We start from the raw sequence: 14,431 nt of genomic DNA, 5'->3' as shown, positions 1-14,431 counted from the left end.
CTGAGAAGTGACAAAACGATATCCCGGTTAATAATGATAAAATGTTGATACATCTTCTCACTACTGCTTGGTAATTCAAAACAAAGCACAACATATCAATCACAACCCGGATTCACATATCACCACTTTGTTTTTATTCACTGAAACGATCGCGTATTAGTTATCAACATGAGATCTCTTTTTCACACTGTTATTCACTATTGCACTCATTTTTTTATTTTAACAAAACCAAACATTTTCACTTTTTCTTTGCTTTGAATCAATCGCCCGGTGCAAACCACAACAAAAACAGGTATTTTCCGTTTTTGTTTACCTGTCAAACTGGTTGCCAGATGCACAGCACGGCGATCTCGTCATCATCATCATGGGTGACTGATGATGTCTCAGAGAAAGATGTATTCTTATTTACTATCAGATACAAGCTTATTACTATTTATATTTATTTCTGTTCTCTAATTGAAGTAATCATTATGGTAATTATACAACATATAGCTTGTTTTGTATTAATCATCTGCGGTCACAATTAAGCTACACTTGTTTCAAATTTGGCATCACTGTCCCAAGATGCATCAAAGATGCAATGGCTGAAGAAGGTACGCTCATCATTTATGGTACACTACTCTGCCATTCGGGAGATATGCCTCTACTGTTTGGCAAACAGTTCTAACTTGCGGAGCGCGAATCTATGGAATCATGAATATGATTCAAGCTGTGATGAACTATTCACCACTCTAACCATTTTCTCTGGGTTAGTTCATTTCAGAAATGTTTCACGGCTTTAGCTCCATTCCGAAGGAAGAACGCAGTTTGTGGAAAGTGAATTATGCAGAAATGGTCGAGCTCAAGTACTTTACGTAGAGGAAGGAACACTACGCAGATATATAGACATGTGAAGCCTGCATTTGGCTGAAATGGCACTGTGTCATCGAAATGATATACAAGAACTACTTTATGAGAAATTGACATCTCTTTATTCAATCTTCCAATTCAATGATGATAGTCGGCCAAAATCCTAATCCAGTTATGTTTTCATCACCCTGCTAATCTTCAATTTTAAGATTCTGTCAGATATACCAGATTTCTTTGTTGAAATGAGGTACTAGATCATTAACATATTGTTTTCTCAGTCAATAACGTTGAATTGAACGGCATAGAATCTATGTTTGATGTGTTTTCCGTTATCTCTCTATTGGTGAACACAACACTGTTAGCAAAATGATGTACTAAAACTAGATTATAATCAAATAGTCAGCCAAAAACCTAACGATGTTACGAAGCCTTCTTCCTCACCTTGGCAATATCCGTTGCATTTGGTACGCTGGATAAGTCAATCGGAATCAAAGGAATCCAAGATTTGGAACTTTCACTTATGGGATGGTCATGCTTCAGCTTGCCAAATTTTATGTACGTTTCACCGATTGTGACGGAACGTGCCTTGCAGTGTTTGCGTATACAATACCACCAAGTAAGCTGTTTGGTTGTGTTTTTCTTACAGAGTCTGTATCCGTGTATATCGAGCACCTGGTTGCCTTTAAGACTCGTGGAAAATGTCAAAACGGTTTCGTACCACTGCCCTACGATAGGCTTTGTCGTTGACCGTAATGAAGCTTTTATGCCTGGAATTGATAAACAAAAACAACCTGATTTGAAAAGTATTAAATAAAAATACACATCTAACATAAAACAAAAGTAATATGTAATTTTCAGCAATACAAATGACTTCATGTTAAATACTCCCTTCTTGACCGATTTCGGCAAAATTCAGTTTTTATTTTCACTTGCACAGAAAATTTTAACTAAAAGCAGAACCCATTCTAGTACGTCTTTCCTCAAAACTCAGAGAACGTCTAGTGTATAGTCTCTAGAATCACATTATAAAGGTCAGAGATACCAAATATTTTTTAACATGAGTTGTTAGAATGTTTTTTTTTTTTATTTTCTCAGTGATGATACTATGGAAAAGAAAGTGGAACTGTTTTTTTTAACTGCCAAATCAAGGAGATCAATCAATAGTCAAGCTTTGAAGTTTTTTCAAAACCACCACGTTTGGTGGCTAAATGCTTCCCTATATAGTCTGTGTATTCTTATTAATTGTGTGCATATTTGATTTCCTTTGGACTTGCCAAGCACCTAATTGGATTTTTCTTCTTTTTCCATTTTTTGACCATATCTTTTGAACTTGGTAGAAAAGATAAATCAGTAGGTACTAGAGGAATCCACGCTGTAGAACCACTTTTTATTGGATGATTGTGATATAACTCTCCGAAACTGATGTACCTATCACCGAAGGTAGCGGCACGTGCCGGGCAGGTTTTCTTTGAGCAGTACCACCATGTAATTCGTTTACCAATTCTTATCTGTCTCAGTGTGTAGCCCTGTAGATCCAGTAACAGCTTGTCTCGGCGACTTTTGGTGAACGTAAAATTGGTTTCGTACCACTGCCCTACGATGGGCAACATTGTAGGCCGGACTTGAATTGGTATGGCTAGAATAAAAAAAAAAACACAAGAATGGCTTTATTATAACTGTGGTGAGTTTATTACACAAGGCGATTTTCAAGATTGTTTAGAGAATGTATTGTCTCAGAGCATTATTATGAAAGAACAAGGTAGATATTGAGATTCTGTCAAATACTCCAAATATGTTATAGAAATTATGTACTAGATTGTGAAGAAACCCTTTATATTTTCTCAGCCAATTCAATGCTAACTCAGATGAAATGAACGAAATGTTATACTAGAACTAAATTTTAGAAAACAGACAAATCAAAAGGAAACAGATGAGTCGACAACGTTGCATAGTTCTTTAAATTTGATATTCCTTTCATTATTAATAGCGGCACGTGTTTTGAAATTTTTGTTTGTACAATATGGTTTTTTGTTTTTTGAACCTAGAAAAGATAGATCAGCAGGCACTAGAGGCATCCATTCTTTGGGTGCCGTTTTTATCGGATGATTGTGATATAACTCTCCAAATCTGATGTACTTATCATCGTAGGTAGCGGCTCGTGCCTGGCAGTATCTCTTTGAGCATTGCCACCAAGTTACACGATTGTCAATTCTCTTCGGACCCAGTGTGTAGCCCTGTAGATCCAGTAACAGCTTTCTTCGGTGACCTTTGGTGAACGTTAAATTGGTTTCGTACCACTGCCCTACGATGGGCAGTGTTGTAGGTTGGACTTGCGTTACCGTGTCTGGAATAAAAGAAATAATAATTTGAAACAATTTGAGCGACCTTATTTTTAATATTTCTTTTTGCCTTTCTCGTACACCAAGGTGTACCGAAAGGCTATATGTTCACTCCGAAAATGAAATTTTGATAGAGCCCCCGGAGGGGCAAGTTTCATATACCAATCGACTCAGCTCGACGAGTTGGGATGATGTCTGTGTGTGTGTATGTGTGTGTGTGTGTATGTATGTGTGTGTGTATGTGTACAAAAAAAGGTCACCTCACTTTTAGATAGTAAATATCAACCGATTTTAACGACCGACGGCTCATTCGACGCGGAATCTGGTCCCATTGTTTCCTATTGAAAATGGTTCGGATCGATCCAGCCGTTCCGGAGTTATGGCCATTTAGGTGTTCCGGATCGGTACCCCTGGAAGGGGCCAGACATGAAAATGCACCAAACCCATGCATGCGACCCATCAAACCACGGCATTTTCGATAATCTGATGAACGGTAAGCAGGAAAATACTCTCATACTATAACTGAACCGGTAGTGTTCCAGAACCGGTTCTGGATGTCCCGCCGGAAGTGGCCAAATATCAAATTAAACATAACTCATGCATGCGACACATCAAACAGCGGCTTTTTCGATAATCTGCTGAACGGTTAGCAGGAAAACAGTATCAGACCACATCTGAACCGGTAGTGTTCCGGAACCGGTTCCGGATGTCCCACCGGAAGTGGCCAAATATAAAAGAGTACCAAACCCAAGCGACACATCAAACAGTGGCATTTTCGATATCCTGATGAACGGTAAGCAGGAAAACAGTATCAGGCCATATCTGAACCGATAGTGTTCCGGAACCGGTTCCGGATGTTCCGCCGGAAGTGGCCAAATATAAACGAGTACCAAACCGATGCATGCGACACATCAAATAGCGGCATTTTCGATAATCTTATGAGCGGTAAGCAGAAAAACAGTATCAGACCATATCTGAACCGGTAGTGTTCCAGAACCGGTTCCGGATGTCCCACCGAAAGTGGCCAAATATAAAAGTGAACCAAACCCATGCATGCGGATGCGACACATCAACAGCGGCATTTTCGATAACCTGGTGAACGGTTAGCAGGAAAACAGTATCAGACCATATTTGAACCGGTAGTTGTCCGGAACCGGTTCCGGGGGTCCCGACGGATGTGACCAAATATAAAAGAGCACCAAACCCATGCATGCGATACAACAAATAACGGATTTTCTGATAACCTGATGACTGGTTATCAAAGAAATAGATTAGGACCACATTACGGACAGCCGGTAGTGCCGTAACCAGTTCCGGGTGTCCCTCCGAAAGCGGCTAAATATAAAATTGAACTGAGCCTCTGTATGCGACACAGCAAAGCTAGGATTTTTTGATAACCAAGCAAACAGACTGGTGAAAAAATGTTTTACGTATATGGTCAAATCTCAACCGTTACCTAGTAATTGAACTTTACATGTTTTTGACTTTGCTCTAAAGCAGTGTTTTGCCTTTATCGTACACTTAGTGTACTAAAAAACTATATGTTCACTCAAAAAACGATTTTTCGAAAAAAGGCTCTGTGTATCAAGTCGCATATATCCATCAACTAATTTCAACGAATTGAGATTATGTCTGTATGTGTGTATGCATGTATGTATGTGCGCAAAAAAAGTTCACTCGCTTTTAAGGCACTTCCCATTGGCCGATTTTTCGGATTATAGCCTGAATCGAACCGGAATTGTTTGCTATCAAAAATGGTCCAGATCAGCCAAGGCGTTCCGGAGTTATGGCCATTTCAGTGATCCGGACCAGCACCGGTAGAACTGGCCGTATATAAAACTGAACTAGCCTCATCATGCGATAAATCAAACTGCGGCGATTTTTGTAACCTTTAGCATGGTTGACGAGTTTTGTGCGGAAATCAACACTGAAGACCAGAAGCTCTACGGTGTCGGCTGTTTAATAGAGATTTAGGCTCTTAAAGCACGCTATATGGGAATATGTATTTGATATGAGGAATATGTCTGGACTCCTAAAATGGCGACTAGAATATCCAAGATGGCGGTCTGAAATCCAAGATGGTGGCTTCAAATTCAAGATGGCGTCTTTTTAAAGAAGTTTTAGGCTCTAAAACCATGCAATATTGGTATATTTGGTATGAGGAAGACTTTCAGAGTCCAAAAAGGCGATCAGGATATCCAAGATGGCGATCTAAAATTTAAGATGGCGGCTCCGAATTCAATATCGCGGTTGTTTAATGGAGTTTTAGGGCCTGAAATTATTACTGGTATATTTGGTATGGGGATGATGTCTGGATTCCAAAAATGGCAACTAGAATATCCAAGATGGTGGTCCAAAATCCAAGATGGCGGCTCTAAATTCAAGATGGTGGCTGTTTAATGAAGTATATTTTTCGTAGGGAAGATGCCTGGACGCCAAAAATGGCGACCAGAACATCCAAGATGGCAAACTTAAATCCTAAATGGCGGCTTCATATTCAAGATAGCGTCTTTTCTTAAGTTTGAGGCTCAAACATTAAAAGACAGATTAACGATATGATTTCTGATATCATGAAATGGATTTCTGTTAATTGTATGAAAATGCGATTTACATCAACATTTCGCTTTAGTTTTATTGAAATGGGGTTTCCAAGGCACGAGAAAGGCGCCATCACCGCTAGGTGGATTAATTCGGGTTTTTCCTAATTGTTAAAGAACGGTTTTACTTTTTCTTTCATCATGACTCCATTTCAGAGAACAAGAGTTTCTTCACGAAAGCACCAGTTTTAAATTGAGATTCTATTGGATATACCAAATATGTCGTCGGAATGAGGTACTAGATTATAAAAAAACAGTATTTTTGTTTGTTTTCTGACTTGGGTACTTTCTGGACTTCTTTCGGACTTAGTTAATCATTCCAAATCAAACAACCTTTCTAAAAATCTCTTTTTCCTGGCACATTGGCTCGAGTACCGCCTGCGTCCAATCCTGCGTTGAATCTTTTCCATTGACACTCCGTGAGAACTCCAAGCATCTAGGGCAAAAAAGCTTGTTAGAATATCGTTGTACTCTGAAAGAAACCACATCTCACACATACCGACCATACAATCCGTGAAGATGCTGTAATTCATCATGGCCTTCCGGGGGCACTGATCACGATCGAGTCCTTTCCAGTTGTACCGCAAAATGGCCTCATCGGTGAAGAAGTTTCCAAAACATTCCTCGACCGTATCGCTAAATGATTTCCGCTTGCACAGATAGTTAACCTAGAAAAGACGTAAACATTCTAGTACTTCACTTCCCTCGATTCTGCAAAGAGGACACATACAAACTGCTCGCGAATGCTGGGATTCCGCTGTACCATAAGTTCAAGCCGCTCGATGTTCTCCTCGCAGGACAGGGGAAACGTGAAACCGTTAACTCTTACGGGCTTTTTCAAGTCTTGATCGGACATCTGGCGGAATTGACTATCCAGCTGTCGGATCAGCCACTGCACCTGGCGGATCCTTTCCGAACGAGTTGGCGATCGTCGGCGGTTCTGATCCCGTTTCAGTTGACGCAGGGTGATCTTGAGTTGCGATGCTCGGTGTGCCATGGTTTCTGAAATTTTGAAGGAGGTTTGGAGAAGTTGAAGATCATTCTCTAAATATTGGTCAAACCCTCAAAGAGACATTGACTGCATCCTAGAACAACTGTCAATGAAGAAGGGATATTATAGTGAATTATTGTTCGGCAGACTTATGTAGGTTGGTGGCTCTATTCCATAGACTATATTACATGCTCTTCACTAACATATCAACTTCACAATTGTTTTGCTGTTTTATTTCAAAACTTTTTTGTGGCCTCTACGTACCCAGTAGTCCTTGACCACCCTCTCATTAACTGAATGTTCTTTTAACACTTAATACACAATGAAAGCGTGATTGCCTGTTACTGCATTCCAAAGTATTGTTCACTAGGATAACTGAAACTCCAATTGGAGAATTTCAAAGCTTAATTGTGGAATCTTGTTTTTAACTGCTACATTATAACAATCCGTAGAATTCTGAGAGCTTTCGTGAATGATAGTTTGTGTTTCAGTAATTCAAATGTTATGCCCAATGTCAGACTGCTTCACATGCAGTACTAGAGCAATCATTACACTAATCCTACGACAGCCTTCATTCTTATCCCCGACAACGCGTTCGTTATTTCTCTTCCTTTACAAAGCATTGCTCGATCGGTGGCAGTGGCACCTACTGCTTGGGGAGCTGCTGACATTTCCTCCTGTCTGGCAACACTTGCCTCGGAGGAGGAGCGTACAGCTCTTTCAACCGTGCACACTCTCCCGGCCGACGTCGTTCCACTATAAGCGGATGGTTGTGGAAACCACGAAGTTTTATGGTTGGTTTCTCGCCCCGTTTGCAGCGAACCGTCGAAGCACGAGCTGTGCAACTGGGGATGAAGATGGAATGGTGGAAATTTTGCTATGTAAGCTTAACTATGGATGATTCTTACCTTAAAACCCTGTACTGATTACATGACCAGTACTGAAAGTCGCCGTGTAGTTTGCCACGCGTGTAAAGGTATCCGTTAACGTTCAGCTGAGTTTTACCACGTGCACTTATGACGAATGAAATATCTGCAAAGTTTATGATACCTCATTAGATAATATTCTGGTTTGGTTGATATATGGCGCGCATCACAAGAAAAGAATCACAAAATTTGTCAGTGTACATGTATTAGTGACCTGGTCATCTTGAAACATAGTCACGGTCACAACTAGTAGTACTAGAATATCAAGATAACACACAGTAAATTGATTCAGTTTTGCTTCTTTTTCGATCTGGAACGGGCAGGGCGACGAGGCTCCACGTCTGGCAACACTTTCCGTTCACGGTCGTACTGCTCCTTCAGCCTGGCATATTCTCCGGGTCGGCGTCGTTCTGCGATGATTCCGTGATTGTGAAAGCCGCGCAGTTTAATACTTGGCGGTTCTCCCTGCTTTCTACGTCCGGTATTAGCACGAGCTGTACAGCTAGAACGATAGGAAAATATCAATAGAAGTAGTAATGTTACTTTGGACAGTTCTGAAGTTTTTACCCAAGAACACGGCGCTGATTGCAACACCAGTACATGGCGTCATCGGTTGTCTTGTCACAAGTGTAGAGGTGACCGTTTACGCTAAGTTGAGTTTTTCCCCGGCAGCTCATGACGAATGAAATGTCTAAAAAAACATTGGGATCGTTAGATAAATAAACCCAATCTACGTTCAAAATAGGAAGTTACATTTTGTTTCGTGCCACCTTCGACAAAAATCAGAAATTCTGGCATCCCTGAAAATTATTTTTCATCAAGAAAATTCATTCATAATGACACCTAAAAATCTCAATTTTGTGTTGAGAAGTATGGAACAAGCCTGGCAAATTTTCTAAAGATATACCGTGACATTTTTCTGGCAGTATATTTTCAGAGTTGCCAAATTTATTTTTGTTTATTTTCGAGTACTGACTACAAAATACAGAATGAGGTGTTTTCATCGAACACAAAAAAGCAGCAAGAATTAATTGTAATCCGAAACAATTGAAACGTATTGCTTAATATTTTTCTTTCAGACTAGATTTTTGTATCATTCCTACTTTTATCAAGGTTGTAAAGTAGTATTAGGACCTCATTCTTTATGGTATTGAAGATCTTATATTTAAAAAAATATGGCGTCAATATATGTAGCTAATACACATCACAATCAAGAATCCTCAACCTGTAGTTTCGGATTCAACGATCCTGTTTCGAGCATATTGTAAATCAGATGGCAATCGTGATAGAAGTACTAAGATTTGCGCTTGCGCTTGTGGCTTATTTTAGGACACTCCGCCGTCGGTGGATGGTTGTGATCATCACAAAACTGCGATACAGCTCCATTAGAAGTGATTGTTGTAACCCGTGCCGTGCATTTCAGCCTACGCCACATAGTGCAATACCAACGGATGCAGTGCTTCTTTGTCCTTCGTTTGCAGAAGTGATATCCGTCGTATTCCAATTGTTGGGCTCCCTTATCGGTACAAATGTATCGCATGGCATTGACTGCGTTACCTGTAAAATAAGAGTTATTTCGTTGGTGAGATTCTGCTTCTGTGTTACTGATGAATGTCATTTGGTAGCCTTCTGAAGTTTTTCTAATAACGCTGGACATGCTTTCCGGAAACTATTTAAAAACGTGTCATCTCTTAAAATTTCATAATAAGTTGAGGGTTCAAAATTCAAAATCTGAGATAATGTTAACCCTTGAGTTTCATCGGAATCGTTCTTTTTGATAATTCAATAGATTGGTAAGATTGTTTATTATTACAAATCAAATATCGTGCGTATGTTTAATTATTATTTATTAATAGATGATACTCAAAAGTAATAGGAACAAATCTGACGATTTGTAATTTGTTGAACTCGACTGTTCCCCATGGAGTTTTGGGGGATTGTTGGTAATGAGATCAATTTCAATTCAAACTTCACGTATGCCTAAGTTTACTGTTCCAATCATCACTTAGAAACCAATGGAGTTGCAGGACCTGTAGGTTCAGCAGCAATTCCTATATTTGCTCTTGAAATAAACGTGGCGTCAGTTTCTAAGATCCATCTCGTACTTCTGAATAGATTTCTCCGCAAAAAACGTAGTCAGCAGTCGTCCTTTGGATGTATCTACCATTTTTGGATGATTGTGTACATTGTTTATCCGTCTTATCGTTCCGAATGCATCGGTTGTGATTCGTACGTTACACTTCAGGGCCGGTTCCTTGACACAATACCACCGGGTGCTGGTCTTGCAGATACGCCTTCTCGTAAAATAATGTCCGCCGATTTTCAACCGAGGAAACGTTCCCTTTTTACCATTGATGTACTGGACTACGGCATCTGTAAAATAAATTTGCATTCTCTTAACATTGTGTTCATATTTAATTATATAAATGAAGACTTCGAATTGCGATGGACTTATTTGACAAACACATCGTTTCTATATCGGCACCAACATTTCAAAAGGGCGTAACTGCTTTTGCAACCAATGCCTTCTCACAGAGCTGTGGGTCGTATTTCATTCATCTCACGCAATTCACATCCATTAATCGAAAGAGGAGGATTTTATCTTTCTATTTGTGCTAGTGGATTGCTCGAGAGGGATGGGATACGCTCCACAGCTTTGTGAGAAGGCATTGGTTGTAAATGCAGTTACGCCCTTTTGAAATGTTGGTGCCGATATGATAAAAATGCACACGTGATCAACTAAAACCATACCGTTAAGTTAAGAAAAATCCGCCTTGTCTTAATTTTGGGAAATAGCTCAAATCTGAGACTTTTCTTCATAAAAGTGAAACATATGATTTTAACATTGCTTTCTTGGCAACCTTGCCCCTCATCACAGAATATTCCCATTTTGTTACATATCATCTAAAAATACGTTTTTAATGGTTATCCTTTTTCACTACGCCAGACTTTTCCTTGCTGTCCGTAACCAGAACACACTCCAGCGGCAGCGGAGGCAGTCGTTTCTTCTTCTTTGGCAGCACTTCCTCCCCTCGTTCGCGGACACACTGCTCTCGTAGCTTGGCACACTCACCGGCCTTTCGACGTTCCAGAATAATCTTGTGGCTGTGAAAGCCGCGCAGTTTGATGGACGGCCGATCACCCTTCTTAACGCGACCGGTGGTTGCCCGTGCCGTACATCTACAGAATTTAGGAAAAATGTGGTAAATTTCTTCCAGTGAGACGAAAACTATGATAACTTACCCAAGTACCCTATCCTGATTGCACGTCCAAAATTGTAATTCTTCAGTTGTCTTCGCCCGAGTGTACAAATAGCCATCTACGCATAATTGAGTTTTACCGCGTTTGCTAATTACGAATGATATATCTGCAAATTGAACAATAATAACAATCAGTTGAATGATAGAGCTGCAGTACTAGATTAATTTGTCAAAACAGATAAATTAGAAATTGATTGGGATTTAATCAAGTATTTTATTCAACATTTACATTATGCAAACTTCCATCTATTCCAGCTTACATTTGGTGCTTCCAAACTGAAGTACTGAAAATCTGAGACCTTGTAACCTTAACCCTCATCACAGTATTTGTGCTCAAACCAATTTATGAAAATACATTTTCAATTGTTTTCCCGCTTTCCGATAGTGGACTTTTCTTTGCTGTCCATATCCAGAACACACTCCAACGGTAGCGGTTGTAGTCGCTTCTTCTTTCTTGGCAACACTTCCTCCTCACGCTTGCGAGCGAACTGTTCTCGCAGCTTGGCGCCTTCACCGGCCTTCCGACGTTCCAGGATAATCTTGTGATTATGAAAGCCACGTAGTTTCATGACCGGTCGGTCATCTTTCTTACCGCGGCCAGACGTTGCCCGTGCCGTACAACTGCGTGGTTTAGGGAAATTATAGTTAATTCATACTTAGAGGAGAAAACTGAATTAACTTACCCTAGAACCCTGTGCTGATTACATGTCCAAAATTGCAATTCTTCGGTTGTTTTGGCGCGAGTGTACAAGTAACCATCGACGCATAATTGAGTATGGCCACGTTTGCTAATCACGAATGAAATATCTGTAATTGGAACAGCAATTACATCAAATTAAAAGAACTGCAGTACTAGATCAATTTGATTAAATAAGTAACATAGAAGTGTTACAAGATTTCGAGTTTGTTAAACAAAGAAATTATTCAAAATTCTATCTCGACATCCGCCTACATACGACGCTATCATGCTGCAGTACTAGAATGGCTCAACAAACAATTCATCCATTCGAATTTACTTCGGCGAGGACGGATTATCGCCTTCCAGTACACATTCCACCGGTGGTGCTGCTCCCGGTGGCAAGCGTTTCCGCTCATTTGGCAACACTTCCATCTCCCGGCGTTCCATGGCGTTCAGTTTCAGCAATTTGGCACTTTCTCCTGGTTTGCGGCGCTCCAAAATGATCCCGTGACTGTGGGTGCCCCGAAGCTTGATCGTGGGCGTATTGCCCTGCCTTCTGCGGCTGGAAATGGCTCGCGCCGGACAGCTGCGACAGGTTACGAAGAAATCAGTTGTAATTGATCTGAATTTCATGGAAAATAATGAATGGTGCTCACCGTAAAACTTTGTACTGGCTGCAGGACCAATACTGGAATTCCTCGGTCGTTTTGGAGCGGATGTAGGGGTATCCATTGACACATAATTGAGTCGCCCCTCGTTTATTAAGGGTAAACGAAATATCTGAAGGTATAAGAAAACATAATCTGGTTAATTAAGCTGATGTACTAGATCAGCTACGGCACAAACCAAATATGAATAATATTACATTTTTTTCTCATATTTGTTACAGATTCAATAAAATATTGATTCAATAAAATGTCTGATCAAACAAAAGTTAGCATATATACCATGGTATCAATCTATGAAGAAACTCCCAAGAGTATCTTATAAAAAACGGTCCAGATGTTTTACGAGGAATACCTTAAAAAAAAAACATTTCTATATGTTCACCATGGGTCTTATAGGGAAACTGACAAGGATTTAAATGAAATATGTTAAAAATCCTGCCAGAAATTTCAAAAGATTTCGAGATGAAACACTTTTTAATGATCTTACAAGAATGAGGAACTCTTGAAGAATCCCTCCAGGATTTTATCAGAAATCTTATCCTAGTAAATCGCAAAAGTCCTTACTAGAACATTAGTTTTCAACGAATTACAAGAAATTCCAGAATTTAATCAAAAACACATTTCCAAGCAATTTGCCAGTATCTCTTCAAAAAAAACCCTACGGGGTCAACTCAGAAATCTGGGGAGAAATTTGAAGCATGACTTCGCTCCATGTGCAGCCTCCGTCTTAAATCCATAACCAATTTAAACCGCCATCACTGAACCCTCAAATCCCCCATCTGTAGGGAAGCTGACCATCCAATACCTTTTGCACTTTCTTCCGCATCACGGCGCATCAAAACGACGTGGTTATGAACACCCCGTAGCTTGACGGTAGGATCGCCCCTCCGTTCTCGACGACCCGAAACGGCCCGAGCCGTGCAGCTGAAAATGAATGAATGTCGTTAGTACGTTTTTGCATAGTTTTAAAGAAGAGGCGTTACTCAGTTACCGTAGAACTTTGTACTCTCTGCACGTCCAATACTGGTAGTCCTCGGTTGTTTTCGAACGGATGAAGGGATACCCATTGATGCATAGCTGAGTTGCTCCTCGTTTGTTCAGTATGTACGAAACGTCTGAAAGTGTGGAAATTATTAGTCATTTGGCGATCAGGTCGTAGTACTAGATCAACTTGTTTATAAGTGAATACAAATGCACTACTCATTATTTATTAAAATGCATAGACAGTCTAAATAATACCTAATTATCACACTTATTGTTCCGATACGCGTAATCTAGTACCCCGTTTTTCCATCACCACCTTCCACTACAGTGCACCACCGACGTCAACGGGGCCACTTCGTTTCTCCGTTTGGCTCGCCAATAGCCGCTTGAATACGGAGGATGGGTATGTTCATCACAGGTTATCCGGAAGTAGTACTCTCCGCCGATTTCCTTCGTCACAGCCCGCGCCTTGCAGCGATATTTGTTGTAGCAGGCACATTTCCAGTTGGTAGTGTTGTGCTTCTGCTTCTCGCGGAAATACCCGTAGTTTCCATACCACAACATAAGACAGCCCTGTGCGGTTTTCCCAAAGTAGGCCCCACCAGAAAGACCTACGAATGTACAGAAAATAGGGTTAGTTTTGTGATCACGGTGTTATTCTACACTTTTGAAGAAAAACGCAACAGATCAACATCCTCATAAAGGTTTATTAACTGTGGAAAGGTCAAATTTGTACGCATCTTGACCGTGGGAATGGGTCGACTTGGTGATTTTCATCATCAACTGGCCATCGACTGAAGTTTTGGTGACGGCCCTGGCACGGCACTTCAGCTTCCCGTACAGTGAACATTTCCAGTGGCAGCTTTTGATGGCTTCGCGGTCCTTGACGTAGGCGAATCCGTTGTACAGCAGCAGCGTCTTCCCACGCTGGGTATAACCGAGCTTGGCGGCCATGTGATGTTTGAGTGGTACTAGAACGGGTAGCAAATGTTGAAAATTAATGTGGATTTTATAATCACCTATTGAATAGTAGTAACTGATATGTAATAAAATCAGACTATGATGGAAAATGTGTCACGAGGAATTTGAGATGCTGGAGACATGGTAATGGAATGGTAATAGAATTTCAATGTTCTGC

At 40.4% G+C, this 14,431-nt stretch overlaps 1 long non-coding RNA gene across 2 annotated transcripts; it reads right to left on the bottom strand.

The window, feature by feature from the left end:
* Window positions 1-623: 623 nt before the first annotated feature.
* LOC109404065 (uncharacterized) lies at window positions 624-14,300 on the bottom strand. Of its 2 annotated transcripts, XR_009996774.1 has the most exons (10): window positions 13,301-14,300; window positions 13,115-13,233; window positions 12,298-12,421; window positions 11,646-12,227; window positions 10,946-11,583; window positions 8,270-10,882; window positions 7,685-8,204; window positions 6,516-7,621; window positions 6,285-6,453; window positions 624-6,221 (listed from the first exon to the last, which is right to left on the bottom strand). It is a non-coding gene; the product is annotated as an uncharacterized LOC109404065 (long non-coding RNA). The 2 variants fall into 2 exon arrangements; XR_009996773.1 differs by having other exon boundaries at window positions 624-6,453.
* Window positions 14,301-14,431: the final 131 nt, after the last annotated feature.

This window comes from Aedes albopictus, chromosome 1, assembly GCF_035046485.1.
Source record: "Aedes albopictus strain Foshan chromosome 1, AalbF5, whole genome shotgun sequence".
Taxonomy (NCBI): Eukaryota; Metazoa; Arthropoda; class Insecta; order Diptera; family Culicidae; genus Aedes; species Aedes albopictus.
This window is presented reverse-complemented; position numbering and strand designations above follow the sequence as displayed.